Here is a 23,104-nt window from a genome sequence, read left to right on the forward strand (position 1 = left end):
ATCATGTGATAGCTTCAGTACATACTGTACTGTAGTACTGACCCAAAAGAAAAAGCAGCATAGAGCCAACCAGTGTACTATATATGACAATGTAGGTCACTGTGATTAAGTTTCCAACAAACAACTGTCAGAAGGGTAAATCAATAGGTAATTCTAAGGCCAGACAGGAGTGGTTGGAGTCAATATCCTGAATGAAGCTACCCACTGGAAAGCGCAGAAGGAGCCTGGTAACAGGATTACCTTCTGCCACCCTAGTTCTCACTCTGTAATTGTCTTTAAGCACGTTGAACAGACATAACAATGTCTTTAGCGTAGTTTTATTTATTTAAATCAATGAATAGACCTACTGTAGTGAAAAACTCATTTTATGTCATCTGACACTGAACAGTTTCTTATGAGCTCTCTGACTTGTTGATATGCCGAAAGCTAATGTGATGACTGTACCTCATCAGACAGCTCTCTCTTTCTTATTCATGTTCATTTTTTTAAATTTAAAAACATTTCTCCCTTCAATATTTGAGACTTGAAATTGTGTTAAATAAATTCAGTTTAAAAAAACGAATGCACAGTTAACTCAACCAGATATTTATAGATTTTTATTGATTTTTCCAAACATCGAACAACATCTTTTTTTTATCATCATGTTCAGTGTGTGGATTCCTTGAAATTAAGGGCTGAGCATTAAAAAGAATTAAGAATAATGTTAATTCTTGTACTGAATGTCCACTTGCAAAATTTAACTAGATAAAGATCAGACTGAAAGCAGAAGAGAGCACTAATGTGAAGACCTACCACTACAATAATAGTAAAACATGTATCTGACACATAATTTGCAGTTGTTGACCTTCTGTATGGCTTCCATGGACAACACCTGAAACGTGTGTTGTGAGTCTGAATGAGGTGGCAACATTATTCTCAGATGCTCTATTCTGGCCCTGAATGAGTTTAGTCTTGACTGGTAATATTGCAATTAAAGCATGAAATTACTTTTTTTTTATTTGCTAGAATATTTGATGGCATATTTTACTACTAAAATAATCAATAGCTGCAGCTTTATTGAAAATTGAGACATTAATTTCCCCTTCAGGGGATCAATAAAGTGTTATCTAATCCAATATGAAATTCAAGGTCAAGGTCTCTGAATACATTTTGAAGTGGCACTGATCAGCCACAAGTCTAAAAGGACCTGCTGGTTTTGAGCTTCTGGTCAAAGTGTGAAAAAAATCTCATTCTCTTATACTGTATATAGATGTCAAAACGTTCAGTACTTAGCTTTGTTTGCATAGACCTGTGTAGCTGCAACGTAGTCTTGAGTCTGCACACACCAATGTACATGTGCTGGCATCAGATGACTGGCACATCTAAAAGTAGACATTTAGAAATGTCTGCTGGTGATATTGAGAGACTGAATGGTAGAAAATCTGTGGCCTCTGTTTTTTGTTGGATTTCTGTCTACCATAACATTAAACCTTTAGAGTTGTTTTGAAGTTCATTGCTGTATATCTGAGCTAAACCCCAATACATGACTTCTATCCTTTAGAATCTCCAAGCTATACAGAAACATAATTGAAAATCTCAAAATCCTGAACATTTTTCATAAATGAGGTTAATGGTGTCATTCATATTAGTGGACCTATCCATATGATTTTAATAGAGAGTAATCATGAACCTACAGTAATCAGGGACCTCCATTTTAGGTATTTTGTTTGCTGATCTATCTGGAGCCTTGGCTCCCTGCAGAAGTAGGTTTGTACTAAACTGTAATATTCACCTTTTTTCACAGGGGGCTATGAGTAGATGAATGAATAAATCAATCAATCACTAATGCGAGTATTGTCCCTAAGACTGACAGTACACTTATTGTTCAAATGCTTATCAGTGGGTGACAGCAAAAATAGCATTTTTTATGTCCACTTTTTATTGTCAGTTCTTAATAATGTTGTATAGTACTGCACTGTACAATAGTGCTATTGTAAGTGAGTGGATTGTAAAGTTTTCCCCATATGTTTTTAGGATGCACTTAACCTTGTACTGCATTAACTGCCAATGAATCAATTGATAAATGATTAACTGTTTGATTCAACCTGCCCAGTGACACAGAGAATAAAATCTTGAAACAACAATCTAGACTTAACAATGCTGAGGCATTATTGTACATAATCCTCTTTGATGCAATGAACTGTTATCTTGAAGGATTTATTCTCTTTTGTGTTTTGGCGAAACCCAATGCCAAGGTCTGTGACTTTTTGAAAAGAGAAGCCGCAGAGGAAATTTGTGGTATCGTTTGAAGGAGAGTCACTTGAAATGGGGTTGACTGACCCAAGATAGCAGTACACAACCAGCTTCAAATGAACAAAATGAAAAGAAAGAGAAAAGCTTATTGGATGTATTGAATCATTTTAGTTGTAGCTAGCCAAGGGATTGGATGAGGTGCTTGATCAGACCCAGTGTGTCATCAAAAAACACTCCTGACCAGACAGTTTGGAACATGCACACATGGGCCAGGTGATTGTTTTTAGAAGCATTTTTGTGAAGGCCAACTAGCTGCAGAAAGATCGACATTGTCGCTTAAAATAGAAGTGTTCAATTTTATTAATGTCAAGTTAGAACAGAATAGAATTATTGAACTTTGTGTTACACTACATCTGCGCTTCCATTAAAAGAGGGTGTGGTCAGTGCAATGATTTGAAAACATGCAAAAAAAGGGAGAAAATACTTTTTCCACTGTTTTTGGGACATTTTTGTTTTTATATGGTAACCAGTGATTTACTAAAATCCATCCATCCATTTTCTTACTCCCTACTCATTTCGCTTACTCCCTAGTGCGGGGTCACGGGGGTGCTGGAGCCTATCTCAGCTGGCTACGGGCGAGAGGCAGGGTACACCCTGGACAGGTCGCCAGTCCATCGCAGGGCAACAATTTGATTGATTTACTAAAATGTGTATTGTAATGTTTTTTTCCTAATTACATCTTCTCTGTAGCCTGAGCTGTACAAAATCAATTCTACCAGACTGACATGCTTGTTTTTTTCAAATCTGTGTAATAGTGAGCTAATTAATTCTACTCTGTAATAAACCAAAGCAAATGGTTTGTGTAGCTCTGCACAGTAAGTGGTTCTACAGTATCACTGTGCTACAGTCCACAGCAGAAGTCCTTCACTCACTTCCTGGTTGGCAAATGGAGAAATACACCTTTTGTAAATGGCTCCAGACAATATATTCTACTTTACACCTTTAAGGTTTGTTTCATAGCCACCTACCCCTCATGTAAGCTTTAAAAGCACTTGGGCATTTACTAAACCTGAGGGTGACCGTGTATGCACTCCCAGTTCAGCTATTCTGTTTACACAGCAGCACAGCAGCTACTTGGGTTGTGCAGTGTAATGAAACATTTGTTCCTAAAATAGTTAAATGGTGGCCCTGCTGCTACATTCAGTTTATCACCTGCCAGCTGTTCTGAGAATCATTTTTGTACATGATTGTAAAATGGCATCTAAAGCGTGTAGATTTTGAAGGCTGCAATCTTTCTTTACTACATTTTGTTTTGGGTTCTTTATTATGCTAGAGACACATTTCTGTTGTGGCCAAACATCTGTATGCCAAGATACGCTGTTCTTATAATGAGTTATTTTAGACAAAACGTTCACCACTACACAGAAAAGAGCACAGAAAGAAAAGGTAGGTTGTCAATTAAAATGACATACAGCTCTGTACAGTTTGTGTTTTATTGGAAGACTAGACTTTCATCCTCTTAACTTCACACAATGCAAATACACACAAATATTCACCTGCAAGTGCCTCACAATCGAAAGCACTCGTCTCCAATCCCTAAAAATAACAACCTGCTCAAGAGTTGGAGGATCTGCACAGATGGTGGTATTCTGTTCGAGCCACATGGGACAATTAGTATCTGAATTGATGATGATGGCTCAGCGCTAATTGGAACCTGGTAAATGAATGTGATTTCTGCCTCTGTCTCAGTGGGCAGCAACATCAGGTAGCACTGTTTTAGGTGTATTTCCATAACTAGACATGGCAGCATGAACTGTAACTGGGCCGATCATATGCAATGTGCAGCCAGCCTGCATCCCGACTTCCAGCACTAATCACACACACAGGTTGCAGTAACATTGCGTTATGATGTTGTTTTGAAATAAATGATGTGCTTCAGTATGTTAATTTGCTAAGGATTTTCGACAAGATTTGAACCCAGTGTTTTTCTACTTTTCAAAAAAGTTTCTGATGTTTTAAAATGCAGGCCTAATGAAATTCTTCGCTTACCGTTCAACCCCTAAACAACTGTTTGTGTTGACACATGTTCCAGATAAGGAATGGAGAAGGTAAATGGCTTAGAGATGGTTTGCAGGGGGACGCCAAACTAATCCAATGATTTTCAACTGTCTGTAGTTTTGAGTTGTGTTTTTAATCTGCATAGATCAAAAACATTTTCAGTCTTTATGTTCATGAATAGCAACTTAATAGCACCTAAGATTTAAACCAAGCTCAAGTGAAGATTTTTAATGGCGTCTTTATTATCTTAACATTTTGTTGTGATCATATCTGCATATTTTTATTACTGCTGTGCTCACATATCAAATCTGGCACATTTAACTGTTCATATTGATTTCTATTAGAGCTTTCAATTGAGATGGCACTAGTCACATTAAAGTCTCTGTCGTCTGTAGGAATAAAAGGTTTTCAGCTTTTAGCACTGTTTGCACCCTTTGTTGAGAATTCTCACTGTCCATGGCTGCTCTTAAACAGTTAGAGCAGGTCAGTGCAGTGGGCACGTTCCACCAAATATTACTTAAATAATCTCTGGTTCATGAGATCTTTCATTAAATATTTCCACTTCCACCTTTAAATAATGAATACATTTTTGAATATTTTGTCCATCCATACATCCACTGAGGATTATCTATATTTTTAAATAGTCCCCCCCCCTTTTTTTTGATGCTATGCCCTACCACCTATACAGTAGTGACACATTGTAAATGTATAATAATCAGAATAGTCACATGCGCAATTGTCACTGTTGGGAATCCACCCTGGAATTTTGAAGCCTTTTTCATGCATGACACATGTTCAGTTAATGTCATCACTTGTGTATTAGCTGATCATTTATTCAGCCAATGATGGTGCTAAATGCTGGCAGTTGAGCCTCGTGGGAGGTCTGGCCTGGGGAACCTTTCTTTTGATGGAGCATGCAGGCATTTTTTTCTTGCAGTCCCCTCCAGGAAACCAGCAGCAAGGAGCAGTAAATCAATAGCTACGCAGTGTGGGCAAATGACATCCCGTTTAGTTTGGCGGCCTACTTCGTTTCACAACATGTGGCCTGGCCTTCTAAACCGAAGGCAGGGTCTTGGGGAGAAAATATTTCCCTGCACTAAATCAGATTTGGCAGCAGGTGGTCTGTGGAGTTGTGAGTGAGCTGCCTCTGCACCTGCCAAGGACTGTGGTGCCAGAAGAAAACACTTTATTTTTCTCCACCCAGGTGTCTCCCCTGCACCTCCCACTGCTTCAATATATCAGTGGTATCTTGCAGATTGTGATGTGTCATCCATCAGCATTTTTACAAGTTGAAAATGATTGAGCGTATTATCATATGTGGAAATGCAAAGGGCAAAACCAAAATACCATTCAGAAAACATATGTTTGAATGACACCAAAAGTAAGCAGGTAAACAATTGGGTCAATTTAGTAAGAAAAAATATTGATTGTCCTTCTAAAGGTTACATTCATAATCTTGCTCCTTGGTGGAGCAACCCATCTGACCATGTGAAGTATTGATGCAATCTGGCTTCAAAGGAAAGATGAAAGTGTGATCTCGGCACAGAATTCTAACTTTAGGGCTTTCATGAGGCCCCTCTACTAGTGCTGGGGGCTAACTCCTGTAGCATGGTTGACAGAGGAAAAATTAATTCCCATCATGTTCTTTAATCCAAACAATTTGTCCTAAGCAGCAAAGTCACTGTGAGGGGGGAAAAAAGCAATATAAAGCTAAATGTGAGATGAATTATGCATGTGAGGGACAAAACTCGATTTTACTGTTATTTATCTGATTGACTGGTGCTGTGGCAGTGAGGTTCAATTTCCGCTCCTTCACTCACACTTCATAGCCTCTTACTCTCTGATCTGTAATCTTTACATTTAAAAAAAAAGTACAGTGTCTGTTTTTTTCTTTTTTCTTCACCCTCGTCTGCTCTGGAAAGGCAGGTTGTATACTTCAGCGGGCCTTAAGAGGGAAGTTACGGAATGACTAAAAAGGTTGCAGTCTTTCACATATTTGTTTACGTCTTGCACAAATTTCCTATGCAACTCGTATGGTTTACGTATAAAATAATTATATAATTAACCTTGTGAATATGTATTTCTATCAAGTAGGTGGGTGCAATGGTAACAATGGTAGCTGCATGATAACAATAAATACCCTGTTCTTTGAGCCCAGTATTTAGCCGATCTCTGTTTTTCCTCATAAGGTTTTTCAAGTATTATATTGTGATCCAAATGAACAGTTTTTAACTGTAGCGACCAATCATGTAAAAAAAAAAATTAATTAGTCTTGTAGCCAGTTATCAGCTAAGCTGACCATTATGTAGTGAATGGTAAGGAGCCGGTTAGAGGTTAAAGCACCCTTTACACAGCTGTATGTACGGCACACCCTCCACAGTTATTAGTTATAAAATACTTTTACAAGTGAGGATGGCAAGTAGGAACCTCTTCTTATTTTGGCACCCTCGACTGACAGTAAGGGCACTTGCCACACTTATTAGAGTGTGGAAGCATTGTCAAATTGCTTCTAAGAGCCTGTGGATGCCTGAACTATTGCTCCCCAACCTTCTCCAGATTATTCAATCTCACAGCCCTATTGCTGGCTCAAGATAAGATGGAGAATCCATGCAGTGGAGGCTTATCTCAACTTAGCACACACACTCAGGAGTATGGGATTTCACTACAAATTCCTCCACTGCACTTCAGGTATGACCCAATTAATGTGAGAATTTACTGCCTTTGCTTTGCCCCTTGCTGCATCAATAGGTGATAAGGATTTTCAATAAGGGGCACTGTAGCAACTTTCTCACAAATATCAGTTTGGGTGTTTTTAAGCAAAAAATAAACATATTAGCATAATGAGACAGATATATTTTAATAAATATTAAATAATAATTTAATAATTGATGCTTTACTAAGATACAGAAACGACACAAAATGTGTCACTTGGTTCCACAACATGCGTCTGTTCGCAATTTAAACTACAGTACATGTGTCATTTAATTGGTTGATAGTCATTTGATCATATTTTATTATTCACAAATGTCTCAAACATCATTAGTACAAATATAATATGATGATTATGATATACTATTGAGACTGAAGTTTGGTGGTTTTAATTCAGTCATCACATTAATTACTGGAAAAAGGCATCCCTTCCTACAGTATGTACAGTAGATATAATTTAAAAATGACTAAAGCTTAGATATGTTTCATGAATTATTCAGAATTGTCCATTTAATTAATTTCTTATTAAATTTGTTTAGGAAATGTTCGATGTTTTAATATTTAGGCATTAGATTAAGTTGCAGGGATTGACTTTGGACTCTTGGTGTCATTGGCACTGTAATGAGTTATTGACTGGACTTTTAAACACGGCATCTAGATAATACAGCCGTATTATGTAGTAATGCTCTTCAGTTACAGATAATACAGCTGCACACTATGTGACATGAATTTTTATTACTACATGTATCCTCTACCTTACTACTACACTGCAATTGTTCTCTCCAATTATGGATTTTCTCCATCCGTAGAGGCACATAGAACAAAGTGGTACTAAAGACTTGGCTCAAGCATCTTGGATGTTTTTCTGCACAGTGTGATCATTATTGACATTAGTGCTAATCTGGATGTAAATGCCAGAGCTGTTGTCAGGAAAAAAGGAATAAGGATTACTGGCATAAAAAATGTCCCAAAGCTTGGACACAAATACCATGACTTATGGTCAGAGCCTGAACCAGACCCAAAATTTGCTAATTAGCTAAAATACATGCTCTGAGTCCAGCATTGAAATGCTGACAGCAACTGTGTCGTAACCACGCCATGCACTTTGCCAAAATGTGCTCTGACAAACTGAAGAATAGAGAAGTTGGACAGAGAGGTTGTGGGTTCACTGTACAGTCTGTCTGCTGCTCCCGATTCACCTTCATTTATTCATGTATTTTATCTTAATGTTCAATCCAGGATTAAGAAAAACGCTGAAACTGAAAATCCCTTGAATATATTTCAAGCGAAAAGAGTTTCATATTCTTGCAAACAAATAAATTGCATTTGTCGAATAACACAACATTGGAACAATTGGACAAAGATGGTAATTGAAAGCAATTGTATTAGTAATTCTCCATCATTTGCATGGTTTGCATTGGACAGGTTTCTACTTGTCTTTTTTGTTTCCATTTTAATTTTTTTGGCAGTAGCTGTGGGTAGTAAATGCTGCTTGGTATTGGAAACTGTGGCATCACATCTGTCAGCTCCAAACTAGTAGGTAACACTAAAGCTTGTTGTATAACACGGCAGGCTACTGATTGGTCAGTATGATTTCCCAAAGTCAAGTTTTTTTTTTTCTTTCATCTTGATGCCTTTAGCCTTTTCTGAAACAAAATTTCTCTGCTTGCTGTGACAAACAGCCACATGCAGAGAACCATGAACAGTAGTTCTTTGAGATCCTTCATTGTTCTGTCTGTTACACTGAAGATGATGTTTTGGTAGTTTCATTGTCTGTCTCTATGGCTACCAACTATATTGAGGGCTTAGTATACAATAGTTTCAGCTCCAACCAGTTCTTGATGCTGGAAGTGAGTATAGTATTAATAGTACTATGTGGTGAAAAAAGTGTTGGTGTATCATCCTGATGTGTTTCTGCAAGCGCAGCAGCCTCAACAGTGCAACCACTAACTTTAAGTTGTTGAAGAAAGGAAGACTGATGAACCAGCAAACAGGGTCATGGGTGCTCAAGCTTCACTGATGCGTATGGGGCGATCAGATTGGCCAGTTTGCTCTTATAACTTAGAGCCACTGTTACACCGATAGCTGTATAATTGAATGCTGGCCATGATTGACAGTTACCAGAGCACACAGTGCAGAACAGCTTGCTGTGTAGCCACAGATTAGTAAAGGTGCCCATGATTTCCGTGGTATAATGGGCAAAATTAGCTTCAGGACTGTACCGTGGAACAGTGAAAAGAGGTGGCCTGGTCTCATGAATTATACTTAAATATACATCATATTTATTGGAATGTCTGTGATTTACTGGGGGAATCACCTGGATTCATGGTGGAGGTGTGATGAATTTTCAATTGCTCCTAAAGTCTTTATGCAGGAGGAAATTTTTGTGGAATCTATACCTCACTGGGTCAGAGCTTTTGTGAGCGTGTACGGCGAGACGGTATTAATGTTGTGCTGATTAGGTGCGTGTGTGTTTTCACCCTTGAATAGAAGTTAACCCAGATGCACAAAGTATCTGGAGTAACAATCGATGCCAAGCAGAGAAGAGCAGCACAAAAGAATTAGACAGCCAAAGGAAATGAACCAAATTCAATTTCAGCCTGAGCTGCTCAAGCTGTCTGCCACATAAAGCCAAGACTTATGAGATGGGCACTAGTGTCATTATTATTCAGACCTGATGAGGCGCCCTCTATTTAATGAAACCTTTCAGTCTCGTTCACCTACAGCAACTCTTAAGCTGATTTGCTTCAGTATTTTGATCACCTGCGTTTGAAGAAGTGATGCTTGCATACATTGGGAATTTAGCGATCCTGTGAGGTGTGTGCAGATGGTGGTTATTGATTTATTTAGATAAGAAATCTTTCTTTTTTCGAAGTCCCCTGTGTCTTACTTGTTATGCTAAGGAGCTTGAATAAGTAAAGTGATGAGTCACTTGGCGGCCACAAAAATTGGTTTGTCGCAGCGTAACAAAAGACATGTCTGTGGCAAATAATTGCTTTAGACCTGAAGCTGCTCACTCAGACATACGTATAATACAGAAGCGTGTGTGTGTGATCCATCCATCCATCCATCTTCATCCAACTTCATCCGCTTACCTGGGCCGGGTCACCAGTCTAAGCAGAGGGCGCCAGACTTCCCTCTCTCTGGACGCTTCCTCCAGCTCTTCCGATGGGACCCCAAGGCGTTCCCAGACCAGCCGAGAGACTTAGTCGCTCCAGCTTGTCCTGGGTCTTCCGAGGAACATCTCCAGGAAACCTCCCCAAAGGGCGTCCAGGAGGGTTGGGCATCCTATGGGACATGTGTAACAAAAAGCTATGATGTACACAAACTTTAAAATTGTCAAAGCGTGTGTGAGAGGTGTTGTGAACACTTCCATCAGAAAAAGAGTAATTTTAAACAGATAGAATCCAATTAGCATCTGAGTGACTTAACATATGGAGAACAATTGCAGTTACTACCAGTGTGTCGGAGGGATGCAGCAGGATAGCATAGAATGTTTCTTATTGCATATCATTTTCTCTAAATATGACACACAGGAAAGCAGCAAGTGGCTAATTAACTTGCAGATGAAGGTATAGCCCCTGTTGTGCAGTCATTTATGTCTTTCCGTGGACATAAAAGTCTGTGTGAGGCTTCATCTAGTTTTGAGAATGTCCTGCAGCTCAGTAAGTCAGTAACACAGAGTTGACACTCAATAGTTTCCTTTCATGCTGCAGACTCGATTCACATGCATCATTCTTTCTTTTTGTTCTGCCTCACAGCTTTTCAATAAGATCTGTAGAACAAAACTGGGAAGCAGAATTGTTTAAGACGGGACATTATTCCTCAGAGAAATAATGTTATGTTTCTGTTCTTTATTGGCTCCACAGTGTTTACCAGTCCTGATCCTGGTTAAAGAATTAGGTTGTAGAGTAAGGAGATGTTTTGGTTTTCAAAATCTGGTTACATCACTGGAAGCTACTAAAATATATTTGATATTTATATCAACATAAAAGTGGACAGGCAGAGCTTCTGTGTCGAATTGACTGTACATGGTGGACACTGTGAAACAGTATTTTGTTTTACAGTACAGTATTTTGGTACATGAAACCTTTGCAGACCAGAGAGATCACGGAGAGAACAGCAGCTGATCCTGGATCGTTGCCTTATCAGGGTCTCTTCAAATCCTTTTTTTAATGGATGAGTCAGGGATAGTTTCACAATCTGCTGACAATCCTGACCCCCGGCCGGGCTTGAATTTGAAATAGCCTAATAACAACACTCCCTGCAGCTACAGCGTCTCTTGCCAGTGGGTTGTTCAGAATATCGGAGCTATAGGACCTTACCTACGCTGGGTCGTTGTTACAAACACACATTGCAACTCCTGAAAAATGGGAGGTTATTGGCAATGTGAGAGCAGCAAGCGAAATGCTTTACTCTCATTCAGTGCAATTGCAAGAAAGCCTGCTGTACGGTACCCACACAGACAGTCTTCCTATAAATGAAGTGCTGAAAAATGTATCTATTATTTAAATGAAGAGATATTGCCATAATCAAAGTGGTAATTATGTTTCTTCCTACCAGTATGCTATGTCCAAATATGTACATCTAATTTAAATACAATGCCAACCTAAATTCAAAATCTTCAGTATTTTTTTCAGGCATAGTTGCTATAATCGGGGATCCCAGTTCACACACCATTATATTTATACTTTCTCAAACTGGTGATTGCTGACAGGCCTCGTGTGCTCACTTAGTCTGGACTGTGGGATTCTTTACATTAATGAATAGTGAGGAGAACTGTGAAGACTTAATTAAGTGTCCAAGCCCTTGGCTATTCAGCAGTAGAGTGTCAAACCCCTTTATTCACTTAAACACTGTGGATCCTTAATGTACTACGTCATGCCAAGAACCTCGGGGGGCAAAAAACAACTGCCAGTGGAGCTTCCCAGAGCAACTGAGCTCCATGCCCATCTGCAGACCAGTTATGACAAGGCCAGCCCCCTCCTCGCTGCAACAAGGAAATGAGCAAATTGGAAGACGCAGCAGTAAGATCAACATCTGACAGATCCGAGAGTTTAGGCATCAGCTCAAGGCACTTGTTTACAGTTCACTGAAAACCAATTCAGCCTGTGTTGCACTTTGGGCATAGTGGGCCACACAGTATAGTAACTATTTGTTGATCTGTTTTTTCAAGTCATCATTTTTTTGAATTGACGTTTTAACTCTTTGTATGAAGTGAGGCAGTAGTAATCACATAATCACTATCCTGAGGTGTTGCTGAGTTTGCTCAACATGGCAAATTGGTGATCAAACCCATTTACTGTTGTTCAGCAAATTGTGTGTATATATATATTTTTTTTCCAGGCCATCTCCAGCAGTTAGTTTTGCAAAGTAATGCTTCTTATTCTAGTAATCCATTAAGTTTTTTTTTTATGCTTAAAAAAAAATCCACAAAAAAAAACAATTTGAAGTACTACAGGCAGAAGTGGCAGTAATTGCCCATTCAATTTCTTCCCTAATTTTGCCTCGTAATACAAAATATTTTTCTTCATTAAATATTTTCTTTATCGTAGAACAACAGCAAGAACAGCTGCTTTTAAACGAAACTGCCGCCAGTAATCGCCATTAATGTTCATGGCAATTAAATCCTCAAAACCCTCAGCTGAAACAGAAATTACCCCAGACTTCCCTGCTATACACACCACACTGTGGTTTAATTGTTTTGAGTATAATATATACTGTAAAGCACTGACAGAATGAACCAGTCAAGATAAATTAAGAGACATTTTTTTTGTAAATAATTAATCATTCAAGTCTCTCTAAGTAGACACATCATGCAATCTAATCTTTGGCTGGCAACATCTTTAAAATCTGATGCTTTTCTGTCATATTGATGCAAAATGCAATACCTGTGAATGACCTAAATCTGCCCCTTTTATTAATTGAGATATTTCATGATTGATTCACTGATTAATCATGACTCGTTATTAACAGATTTACTGATAATTTGAAGTGTACATGCAGATACAGTACAGATACCGCAAAGAGACATGCAAACGCTGTTGATGGCATAACAGTGGCCAAATACAGTAAGGCAGAATAATGATTTTAGCTCTAAGTGCATTAAATTTTAAACTCCATAATGTTAAAAAAATAAAATAAATGTAAAAAAAATACATTGAGGAAAGAACATCAGTGGATGTCAGCCAAAGTACCCAGTCTGGAGGCAGACTCGTTTTTCATTAAGATTAACTGTGTAGCGGGGGCGGCCTATCTTTCTGTGCCTCCAGCTGACACTTGTCCCCCTCCTACAGCTGTAGTGTGTGTGTGTGTGTGTGTGTGTGTGTGTGTGTGTGTGTGTGTGTGTGTGTGTGTGTGTGTGTGTGTGTGTGTGTGTGTGTGTGTGTGTGTGTGTGTGTGTGTTCTACTGTGGGTTTGTGTGTGTTCTACTGTGGGTTTGTGTGCGTCCCAATGCTATCAAACAATGGGAGTGTTATCAGACATTGCCAAAGGCATATGAATGAGTCGGTGGGGAATACAGACCGAAAATCAGCATGTTCCCAGGGGAACTTGGAGTTTCTACTGTGAGCCAAAATATAGGAAAGGATTCTTGTTCTCTTGACCTGTTTTCACAGATGAAATGTCATTGTTTTTGATACAGTAAACCTTGTGTAATATCAGCAGAGAAACACCATCATGTAAAAGTTTTAACTACTTAGCCTATTTTAAAATAAAAGTCCCTGAACAGACACATAACTGCTGGAAGGGATGTGCTGACATTTTATGGAATGAGCCTTTTGTTCCATCTATTTTACAGTGAAAGGATTGTTACAAAAGTTGTACAGTATCTGATTTGTGAGTAAAACTTTAGATTTAGTAAATTTATTTAAGGCCACACCAGGTCTCTAGCTGTGAGCCACACATTGACTGATCTATAGTTTTGGCTAGTGTTCAACTTTTAATTGAATCGTCCAATCCCCAAATTGGCTTCAGTCATGGGTACATGGTTTGATCATGTCATCACAGTACAGTAACTTGTTATAATAAACAAATACGGCTGTACAATGACGACAAGACAATGTGTGTATGTGTGTGTCTTTGTGTTTCTGTGCGTATGTGTGAGACTGTATATTGTAGTACAATAAGGGTGAATGCAAATACTAACTGTACTGTAACTCCTGTTTGATCCATTGGAAGCTACATGGCTTATTTCAGTTGATCTAGAAGCACAGTAAATTAATTTAACGTTTTCTTTTGCTTTGGCATCTATTGACCATCTATTGTGTCTATTCACCACTCACTGTTGATGGCATTTGTTTTTCCCCTCTCCCCTTCCTATTACTAGACTTTAAATGAATGGAGCAAAAAAATTAAGTTGAGCATGTTCGTAATAGGATTTTTTTCTTTATAGCCCTTCTTCCAAAGCTATTATGCTCATTACTGTATATGCAGTTATGTGTTGTTGCTCTCTGCTTGTCAAAGCTGGAGGAATGGTGCAGTGGTCATCCTCTTCATGTGGTGGAGCGGTTTGCTTTTTGCATCTATTCATTAAACAGTGGATTTGTTTTCATTGCACCTTCTGGGAATATTCCACAGATGGAAGCTTACAGTATGCAGTTGTTTGGAGAAGTTTGCACCTTTTGGTGCTGATTGTCACACTTTGTTCTTGTGACCATATGCTGAACATTAGCACCATACAGGACAGTTTTTCTTTCCCCAACAGCTTTACAAGGTTTATATGTCTGTACAGCCAAAAGGACTTGCTAAAAAGCTGTAACTTTATTTTAGTTTGTGCCTGATGGTATATTATCAGTGTCACAATCATCCCTTCTCCACCTACTGTGCCACAATATACCGTAGCTTGTGGAACACAGTAAACCACCTACTACCATATATCCCCTGTGCATATATCCAGTAAAGGCCATCTAAAAACTAATGTTCTTTTCAGAATAATTGAGAATAACGTTGATGTGATTCTTTTATGCACTCATTGTTGTTATTGCTAGCCAATGTCTTAGGTTGTGTCACAAAACAAACTGGTGGGTGAATGAAGTCCCAACAAAATCCACGTGTGTTTACCCTCTAATCAGCTTTCATTGCAGTATTTTGCAAAAACCAGGATTAATACTCTGTTGATTCATTGAGGTTTGTAAGACCTCTGGCTTTGCTTCAAGCCCTTTAAAACCCATTCATAGGTTAAAATCTCACTTTAATTACAAGCCTGGATTGTTGGGGACACTTGGCAAATTTAATGTTGTTATAAAAGTTTACAACAAGCTTTAGGTTTTTAATTCTTGAAGAGTAATATAACGAGCTACAGTATCGCTTCCTGGAGCCTCAACTTTCTCACACATTCGAAAGGCTAAGTGGAAACTGGGACTTGTGCCAGAAAGACACAAAGGAAACAGACGTTTGAAGACACAGCAGGACAAACAGACACCCCTTTGCTACAACATTGCTGCGAAAGACATGTACAGTATTTATTTAAGCGTTGAGCAGAGATTCTCAGATCTTAACTAAAGCAAATGTTACTCTCACAAAGCATAAAATAAAAGTTTGTTTTTAGCAACATGTTAAATGTACTGTAGAAAATAAAAGTTCTCATTGGTAGAAATGAGCTTAGCTCAGCAGGCTGCAGCCTTCCTAAATTTAAAGGAAGGAGAATTAGCTGAACAAAAAACGGACATGAAAGAGCAAGTGCTGATTTGCAGCTCTCAAACAAATAAGCAGATTCAAAACATAAAGAGTTTCCCCTTCCTTATGACCTGACCATGACCACGCCTAACAGGCGAGTTTCCCTCATTGTTTGAAACGTTTCCATTTCCAACTGGGCACAAATGTCAAGCATGTTTGCTGCTGGGCCTTTGCAGACGTTTGCAGTAAATTATACAGTAATAATACGCCCTGCAGTGGCACTGAAATACTAATTTGTGAGTAATAAAATTGAAACAAACCTAAAATAATGTTAACACAAACTCAAGTCAATGTGCAGTGTTTTCAATGACGTCTATAATCAAGACTAATTTAAAAATAAAAACTCAAGATATGCAGCAAAAAATATTTTGTACATCTGTCTAAACAATGCAGGTTTTAACATTTTCAAAATAATCAGTTTTCTGAATATTACATGAAGCACGAACTCCTTTTCAAACCTAAGACATAACCTTTCTACTTTTTGTCCATCACTGTGGATGTTAACATTAATTTAGTTTGATTCCAGAGAGCAGATTAGTTGATTTATGGAGCCGCTCTATTAGGTTTTACACTGTTGTTTCATTTCCAAATAGACCTAAATTGACCTGTGTCTGTATTGTTTGAAAAGGGCAACTATTTCCCCTTCTATTGAAGAATACTGTTGACAGGGGCATTGTTGGAGACTTTTCTCCAAGGGTAATGTAGTGGAAAATGGGAATCAGAAATTGAAACGTCCTAATATGCAGTGGTTTTCGAATAAGAGGGCGCAGATGAAAGGTTAATGCTTGCCATTTCTCCAGTGTTTGTTCATTATTCAAATGCCAAACAGGCAAACTTTAATCAACGCTCTGTGCCACACAGATGGGTGACGTGCCACTTTCTGAATATGTTCATTAGATTTCTCATGTATTATTAAAGTAATCAGACCACCATGTCCTCACATTCATGTTGCAAGGATCGCTTTGACACACGAAGAAGATGGATGAGTGAAGTTTGTGTTTGGGTTTCTAGGAGCAGAACGGACACTGCATTGGCCGAGTTTCCTCTGTATACCGGTACAGGAGGAGCGGGCAGTTAACATCAGGGTGAAATGTTCAGTTCTTTGACTGACTGGTGAAATGGATATTTTAGACATCCTGCTCTTGCAATGAAGTTTCTTTGCTTCTCTGTTTTTTTAATATTTCTTTTGATACAAATTAATGAGACAGATCCTCACACATCTAACATTTTGTAAGTTAGATGTTAGTACTTTGTAATAAAAAGCTCCCAGATCACTTGAATAAAGCATCAGCTCCATATACTAAAGTCATTCACTGATTTTAAAAGTAAGGTGGTGATGACATCCTGTTATTACATGTGAAGTTTAACCAAGCTAATTAAGGTTTAATAATGTTTATCATTAGTAATGCAAGATGATCAGTTTAAACATTTGGAACTTCTTCTTTATGCTAATAGGATTTTGATTGTAACTTGTAATAGTCTAGGAATTCGAGGCTAGAAACTGTGTGATGACAAGCATGAAGGGCAGAGCAGGTGATAAGTGCTGCATGATTAAGTTGACAGGATGCCTGGAAAACGAGTATTTGATTCGTTGTCCTTCAGAATACCTGCCAGAAATCGAGCTTAGGAATGAAAGGTGGGCCTGGGGGGGTAGTATTTGTCTCCAGTAAGGCCTCCGCAGACACTTCTTTAGCTGCACCGAAATCTAATCAAAGTCCTGAATGAGGTGCTGCTGCATTCAAGCTGTGGCACATTTCACTAAACATGGTTTACACATTGGGTAGTTACTAAAGCACAAAGCATTAGCATTAAAATGAAAGTTAAAGGCAAACGCCTGCTGAATATAAATCTGAACCAGGAACATATCTAACGATTGGACCCATCTTTTGTAATTAAGGAAGAATGTGTGAAGAAATGTGTGAGGAGAACGGTGAGCTGGAAGTAAAAGACCTGCTCAGAAAGATGAATGCTATTATAGAGTGAGTGAGACGGCTGGGCTGGAATAATAACTTCCTCTGCCACATTATGTTAGCGCACTTCTGATAAGATCATTGGAAAAATGGCAGCTGTTGGAAATAATGCAATTTATTCCGTGTTGCTGCGGGACACTACAGAGCCCTAAATGAAGCATGTCTTCTATTAGACCCCTAAAGAAACAAACTAATAGCCCTGCAAAGACTTGCCATTTATAATATGACTATAATTCGTATGATTCATTAAGCACGAACAGAAAACAATAGTATACTCTGATTAAAATAGTCCTCGGGGGAAATTCATATGTTAATTTATGCTGCAGTCTCTCATTGACTAAGCAACTTGTCATGATGTTGTGTGGATTAACTCACCGGGTCACATTGTACTGTAGTCTCATATTGTGTCTGAATTATATATCATAGATTAATGATGTTTACATATATTTAATACGTCTGCTCATGTTTCTTATAATAAAATGAACATTCATGTACTCTAAGCCAATACAAACTCCCATTTAATGTCATTTAGACATTACAGAAGTTCTTCACATCTGCACCACACTCCTTGCTGATTGTGGTGAACTGGGGGGTTGCGACATCCAGTTCAAGCTCGACTCTCCTCCAGCAACCCATGCCATCCTCCTGAGCATAAGCAGTTAGGCTAATGGATGGCTGAATGCTGATACCTGGATTTAAACATTTTTTTTTTCTGATTTCATTATTTTTACCTAGTGGTAGCTAGGCACAACAAAATATACGTTTTTAACAAAAATATTTTTATATTAAGCTATAAAAATTAGATTTGTTTTTAAAAAAACACTTGAAATCTGTAAAACAAAGCCTTTCGTCCTTTGCTTTTTATGATGTTTGCAATTTGAACTTGAACTTGACGACTGTGTCAAATTGGTTGGCTTCAAATCCAACATCTGCTCAGTTCTCATAATTATATTAAGTACAGAACAGAAACCAGCACTTACCTCACAGCTACCAGTTTCTGCTTTTTTGATTATTATTATTATTGCTTAAATCCCTTTACAACTCATCTCATCTTTACTGAACTAGATGAATGTAAATACATCTTTAACACACAGACATGATCTTACAGGACGTTACCTTTCAAACAAATGTAACTATGAAAGTATAAACCCTCTCATCTAATCACTGACAAGCTACATTTGATTGGTTTGATCTTTCTGCCATCAGGCGGAGAGTCATGGCGGCTAGATCAGCCTTTGATGCTGATACTGGTGTTATGAAGGTGCCCAAGGACCTTTTGAGCACTATGTACTATTCTAGGCATTCTGTGTTTTGTACCATTTTACATTACTCTTCTAAGGTACAGCTTTAATTATATTATGATATTATGTTGTACCTTTAATTAATTCAGCCTAAATTATTTCACAGCACTGTAATTAATTCAGTTTCATTTTAAAATAAAATATACACAAGTATTTGTAAAGCACAGCTGGCTTTAGCAATATTAACAAAAATCCTTGTGTTGCCTCCTTTCTATAATTTGTGTATAAGGCTGCAGTGATTGAGGAAATAGTATTATCTTATTTCACCATATGCAATTATGCTGACCTCCTGACACATAATTTAATTACTGGTAAAATGAAGGAAAGTGTTGGCGGTTAAAATTGGGCGTTTGCTATATATACAGTATATATATTTTTAATGTTTTACAATAGCTGGCAACAACAGCACCTAAACACCGTGGTTGTGTGCTTGTGCTTCTTTAAACTGGACAGTACCATAACCAGGGGGCTGGAGTGGAGGAGACCAATTTTCAGCAGCTGACAGCAGCAGATTTCAAACCTCAGCAGGAAAAATGATCAGGCCCCCCACATCCCAAGTCATCTGTCTGGAGGATAATTGGTCTCTTCTCTGCTATGTTTCACCTTGCAGCTGTATACTGTACACTCTCCTTCGAGGATGATGTGTATGCTCTTTGGTCTGTGTGTGTTTGCATATGAGGCTGGGGCATCTAGGCTCGGGTAGTGGTTGGTCCACCTGCATGGTCCAAGCCACAATCCATTCATCTAACTCCATTAAGTGGCATCCTTGTGAGCAGCCAAGCTGTGGGGTTCCATAAGAGTAATGCATCCCCATCAAGGCCATGCGTTGTTAGCCAAAGCATCATTTGTTAATTACCTGGCAAGTCTGCACTAGCTGACTTATACAGTACATCACTTTCCTTCTGTAAACAGCATAATGGGTGCAACTGTGAAAGATCAACTCTCCTATGTCATGCAAGGACATGCACATACTGTAGCACATTTGTTAGCAATTTTCCATGCATGCTGGTAATAAGCTAAGTTGGGTTGGTTACTCAGTAACGGAACAGTAGAAATGAAGTAGCCTGAGTCTTTAACGTTGCATTTACATGTTTATAAATGTACTATTTCTGGTCTGACATCTGAATGTTTTTGATGAATTATTAATCATTAGTCATTAAGGGTAACACAAACTATGGAATGAACTAAGCTTATACTTTATATTTGTACAATTTATTAGTTTTATTTACTGTGGTGTGGCCTAGTTCTTAAGTAGGTAGAGTATCAGCTTGGGGAGCAAATGCTCCCCGGTTCGATTTCTGCCTCTGGCACCAGGTGTGTCCTTGAGCAAGACAAGGGTAGGTAGGTAAAGGTATCAAAATTACAAAACAAACTACTTAAAGTACCACTGTATGCAGTAGATCCTGCACCCTTGTAAGAGGAATAGGACATAAAAAGAATATCTAGATAGAAGAAGTTAAGCATATAGCAATATAGCAGTTGAGAGCAGCGGGTGGAGGCGTTTCTGTTCTGTGGGTGGAAGGTAATATTCCCTGTGATTCCAATTACTAGTATGAAGGTTTGTTCAGACATGAGTGTAAACCAGGTAGAGCGATACCACAGAAGAACAGGAGCTGTGAATACAGTATAGTGTAGACTACACTGTAGTAGCATTCAGAGCTGCAGAAAGAGCGGCAGGTACAGTGCTGGTGCAGATCTCTTTTACTAAATTGCCTGAGTCGTGAATTTGATAAGAGAAGCTTCCACATGAATTCTTGTTGCTCTCAAAAGCAAGGTGACCTTGTAAATTCACAAACCACTGAATAAAACATCAAGTTTTATCATTATTCAATTTAACTGTTATCTCCCTGCTGCCCTTCATTTTAATTTATTTCAAATCGCCAGGCCTCACTCTGAGCAGAAAAAGGTGCAAGCTTTTCCCCCCTCCAAAACCTTGATAGTTTTTGGATCAATCTCTAAATGCTTTTCTTGAGACGCCTCTGAAATCAGGGTCATTTGAGAGTCAAGCGCTTATGCAGGAGTGCCTGCACCAACATCTGAGGGGCTGTCTGCTGATAATATATAGAAATGTAGAGTGGCAGCTATCAGATTTAGTCTTTCTTCAAGGTGAAGTCTGCAATGCTTTTTTGACCATATACATCCAAAAATGACTCATAGGAGGAGATGTGGCTATGCACTTCTCTGACTACTACATATTATGTACACATTATTATGTATATTTTTAAGAACCTTCATAAGGATCTCTTGCGGGATGCAGTTTTCCAAATATCAGATGTGCAGTAGCTCCTATGAAGCATGTCCCAAATGCATGCTGTTGTTCTATAACAATGAACCACATCAAGGCTGAATGGCGGTGAACGTATTACATCACTTCCTGTTACTGAGGAACGATTTTAGATGCTGCTGCCCCTTTGAATTAGAAGGCAGTGAATCAGAGGAGGAGATCTACTGTATAACTCAGGACCTAAAAAGTAGAAAGTCTGTGGTGTTCCATAAACTAAAGATATTAGCGTTTTATTGGATATATGAATATTAAATTACAATTTATTGTAATGTAAAGCTTTCTGTAAGTGGGATATGTTGGGTAAGATCTTAAACTTCACCTGGTCAAGTGTCTTGAGATTACCTTTGTTGTGAATTGGATCTTTAGAAATAAAACTGAATTGAATTTCCCCCTTGCAGTTACCTCCACTAAAAGAGAATCAGATCTCTTTAGAAGCCTTCCTGTCCCATCTCCCCTTGTGGCAAGAGATGTGGTGTGACAATGACCAGGGCTTTCACAAACAATGGATTCCTCTTTCCAGGGCCTAGATAACTCCACCTGACACCTGACACCGAGCATGAGCTCCCACCGGGAGACTCGGAGCTCCTGTGACTGTGAAGTCTGACTGGGCGCTGGAGTGGCCTTGGGCACTGACAGAAGCCATGGTAGGACTTGATCCAATCCCAGGTTGTGTAGTTGTAACACTGGAATTGTCCTTGACCAGGTCACTGAACCTACTGTACTGTATAGAGTTTAGGTTATACATAGAGGTATAATTTACAGTACACATCTCACAATATCTATTAATCTGATTTCTTTCTTTTTTTGTTGTGAAAACTATGTAAGGGGAAACAGTTGGGGGAGCCTGAAGGGCTACAGGCCCATGAGCATCAGCGGTCTACAATTTCAAAGGTAATTTAACTTCAGCTGCTACAACAAATACCCGAAAATGTACGTTCTTGGCTCCAGGGGGCTCCAAACTTTGCAGTATCATTAACCACCAAGGCAGAAGTAATTTGATCAAGGTTAATTTTGTTATTAGCCTGATTGTATCCTCTTCCTGACCTAGAGAAGGCGAGAGAGATTATAAGAGGAACCTTCTGTTGGGTTGTGCAGTAAACGGAAAAAAAATTGCTATGCCTTCAGAGCATTTTCTCCGGTTTACAGTAATTTTTTGCAATGCTAAATCATGTAGTGTTTCATTATCTAGTAATGCTATGTTTAAATTAAGCAAAATTAGTAGACTTTGATATAGACTAACCATACCAGAGTCCAAGGTACAGTTACAGATAAAGTTAAAAATATGAAGTTAATATACTAAAGCTCAGGAGTCTTTCAGTTTTAATTACACTTAAGGAAAAAGTTTTACTTTTTAAATTCCTGACCTTTCAGTAAATTTAGCTAATTTGTAAAACAAACTGTGTTCTTACGAAATGACTGCAATCACACACTTTGATTGCCCCTTAGTCGCACAGCTGCTTTCGGATCTGAAAGGCTCTAGTACTTCCTCCTGTACAAGTACCTTGATACTAATCAGCCGTTTTGTAATTGAGACTGACAATCCTGCTCTGCTACATAGGATCTCTCGGTAGCCATGGAAACTGGAGAAAACTCTTCATCATGAAAAGCTCACATTTCTTGATAACATCTTGACTCAACCAATCATCTGAGATGCACACGAGACAGGAAAGCTGAAGGAAAGGTCAAAAAAATTGCACATTACATTTTTTAAAATCAGGGGTCTGGTGTTTTGTATTGAAATTGCTGAGATGAAATATTAAAAAAGAGTTGCATTTGTGTTCCCAGCTGCCATTACCATACATTAATACAAACATTTAGCTAAGGATTTCAGTCAACATTGGGCCTTGTATTAGATGGAAAAGTATTTGTAATGA

General features: G+C 38.5%; 1 long non-coding RNA gene across 15 annotated transcripts in view; it reads left to right on the forward strand.

Annotated features, from left to right (window-relative positions):
• Window positions 1-23,104, forward strand: part of LOC129603124 (uncharacterized) — a 179,541-nt gene that overhangs the window by 11,602 nt on the left and 144,835 nt on the right. For 10 of the 15 annotated variants that reach the window (XR_008692765.1, XR_008692769.1, XR_008692768.1 and 7 more), the window contains exons 3-5: window positions 21,751-21,874; window positions 22,056-22,121; window positions 22,789-22,911. This is a non-coding gene — a long non-coding RNA (uncharacterized LOC129603124). Of the gene's footprint in view, window positions 1-21,750; window positions 21,875-22,055; window positions 22,122-22,788; window positions 23,011-23,104 lie in introns of those variants that run through there. The other 5 variants (XR_008692774.1, XR_008692776.1, XR_008692777.1 and 2 more) reach the window with 3 other exon arrangements.

The sequence above is a fragment of the Betta splendens genome, chromosome 16, assembly GCF_900634795.4.
Source record: "Betta splendens chromosome 16, fBetSpl5.4, whole genome shotgun sequence".
In the NCBI taxonomy this organism is placed as follows: Eukaryota; Metazoa; Chordata; class Actinopteri; order Anabantiformes; family Osphronemidae; genus Betta; species Betta splendens.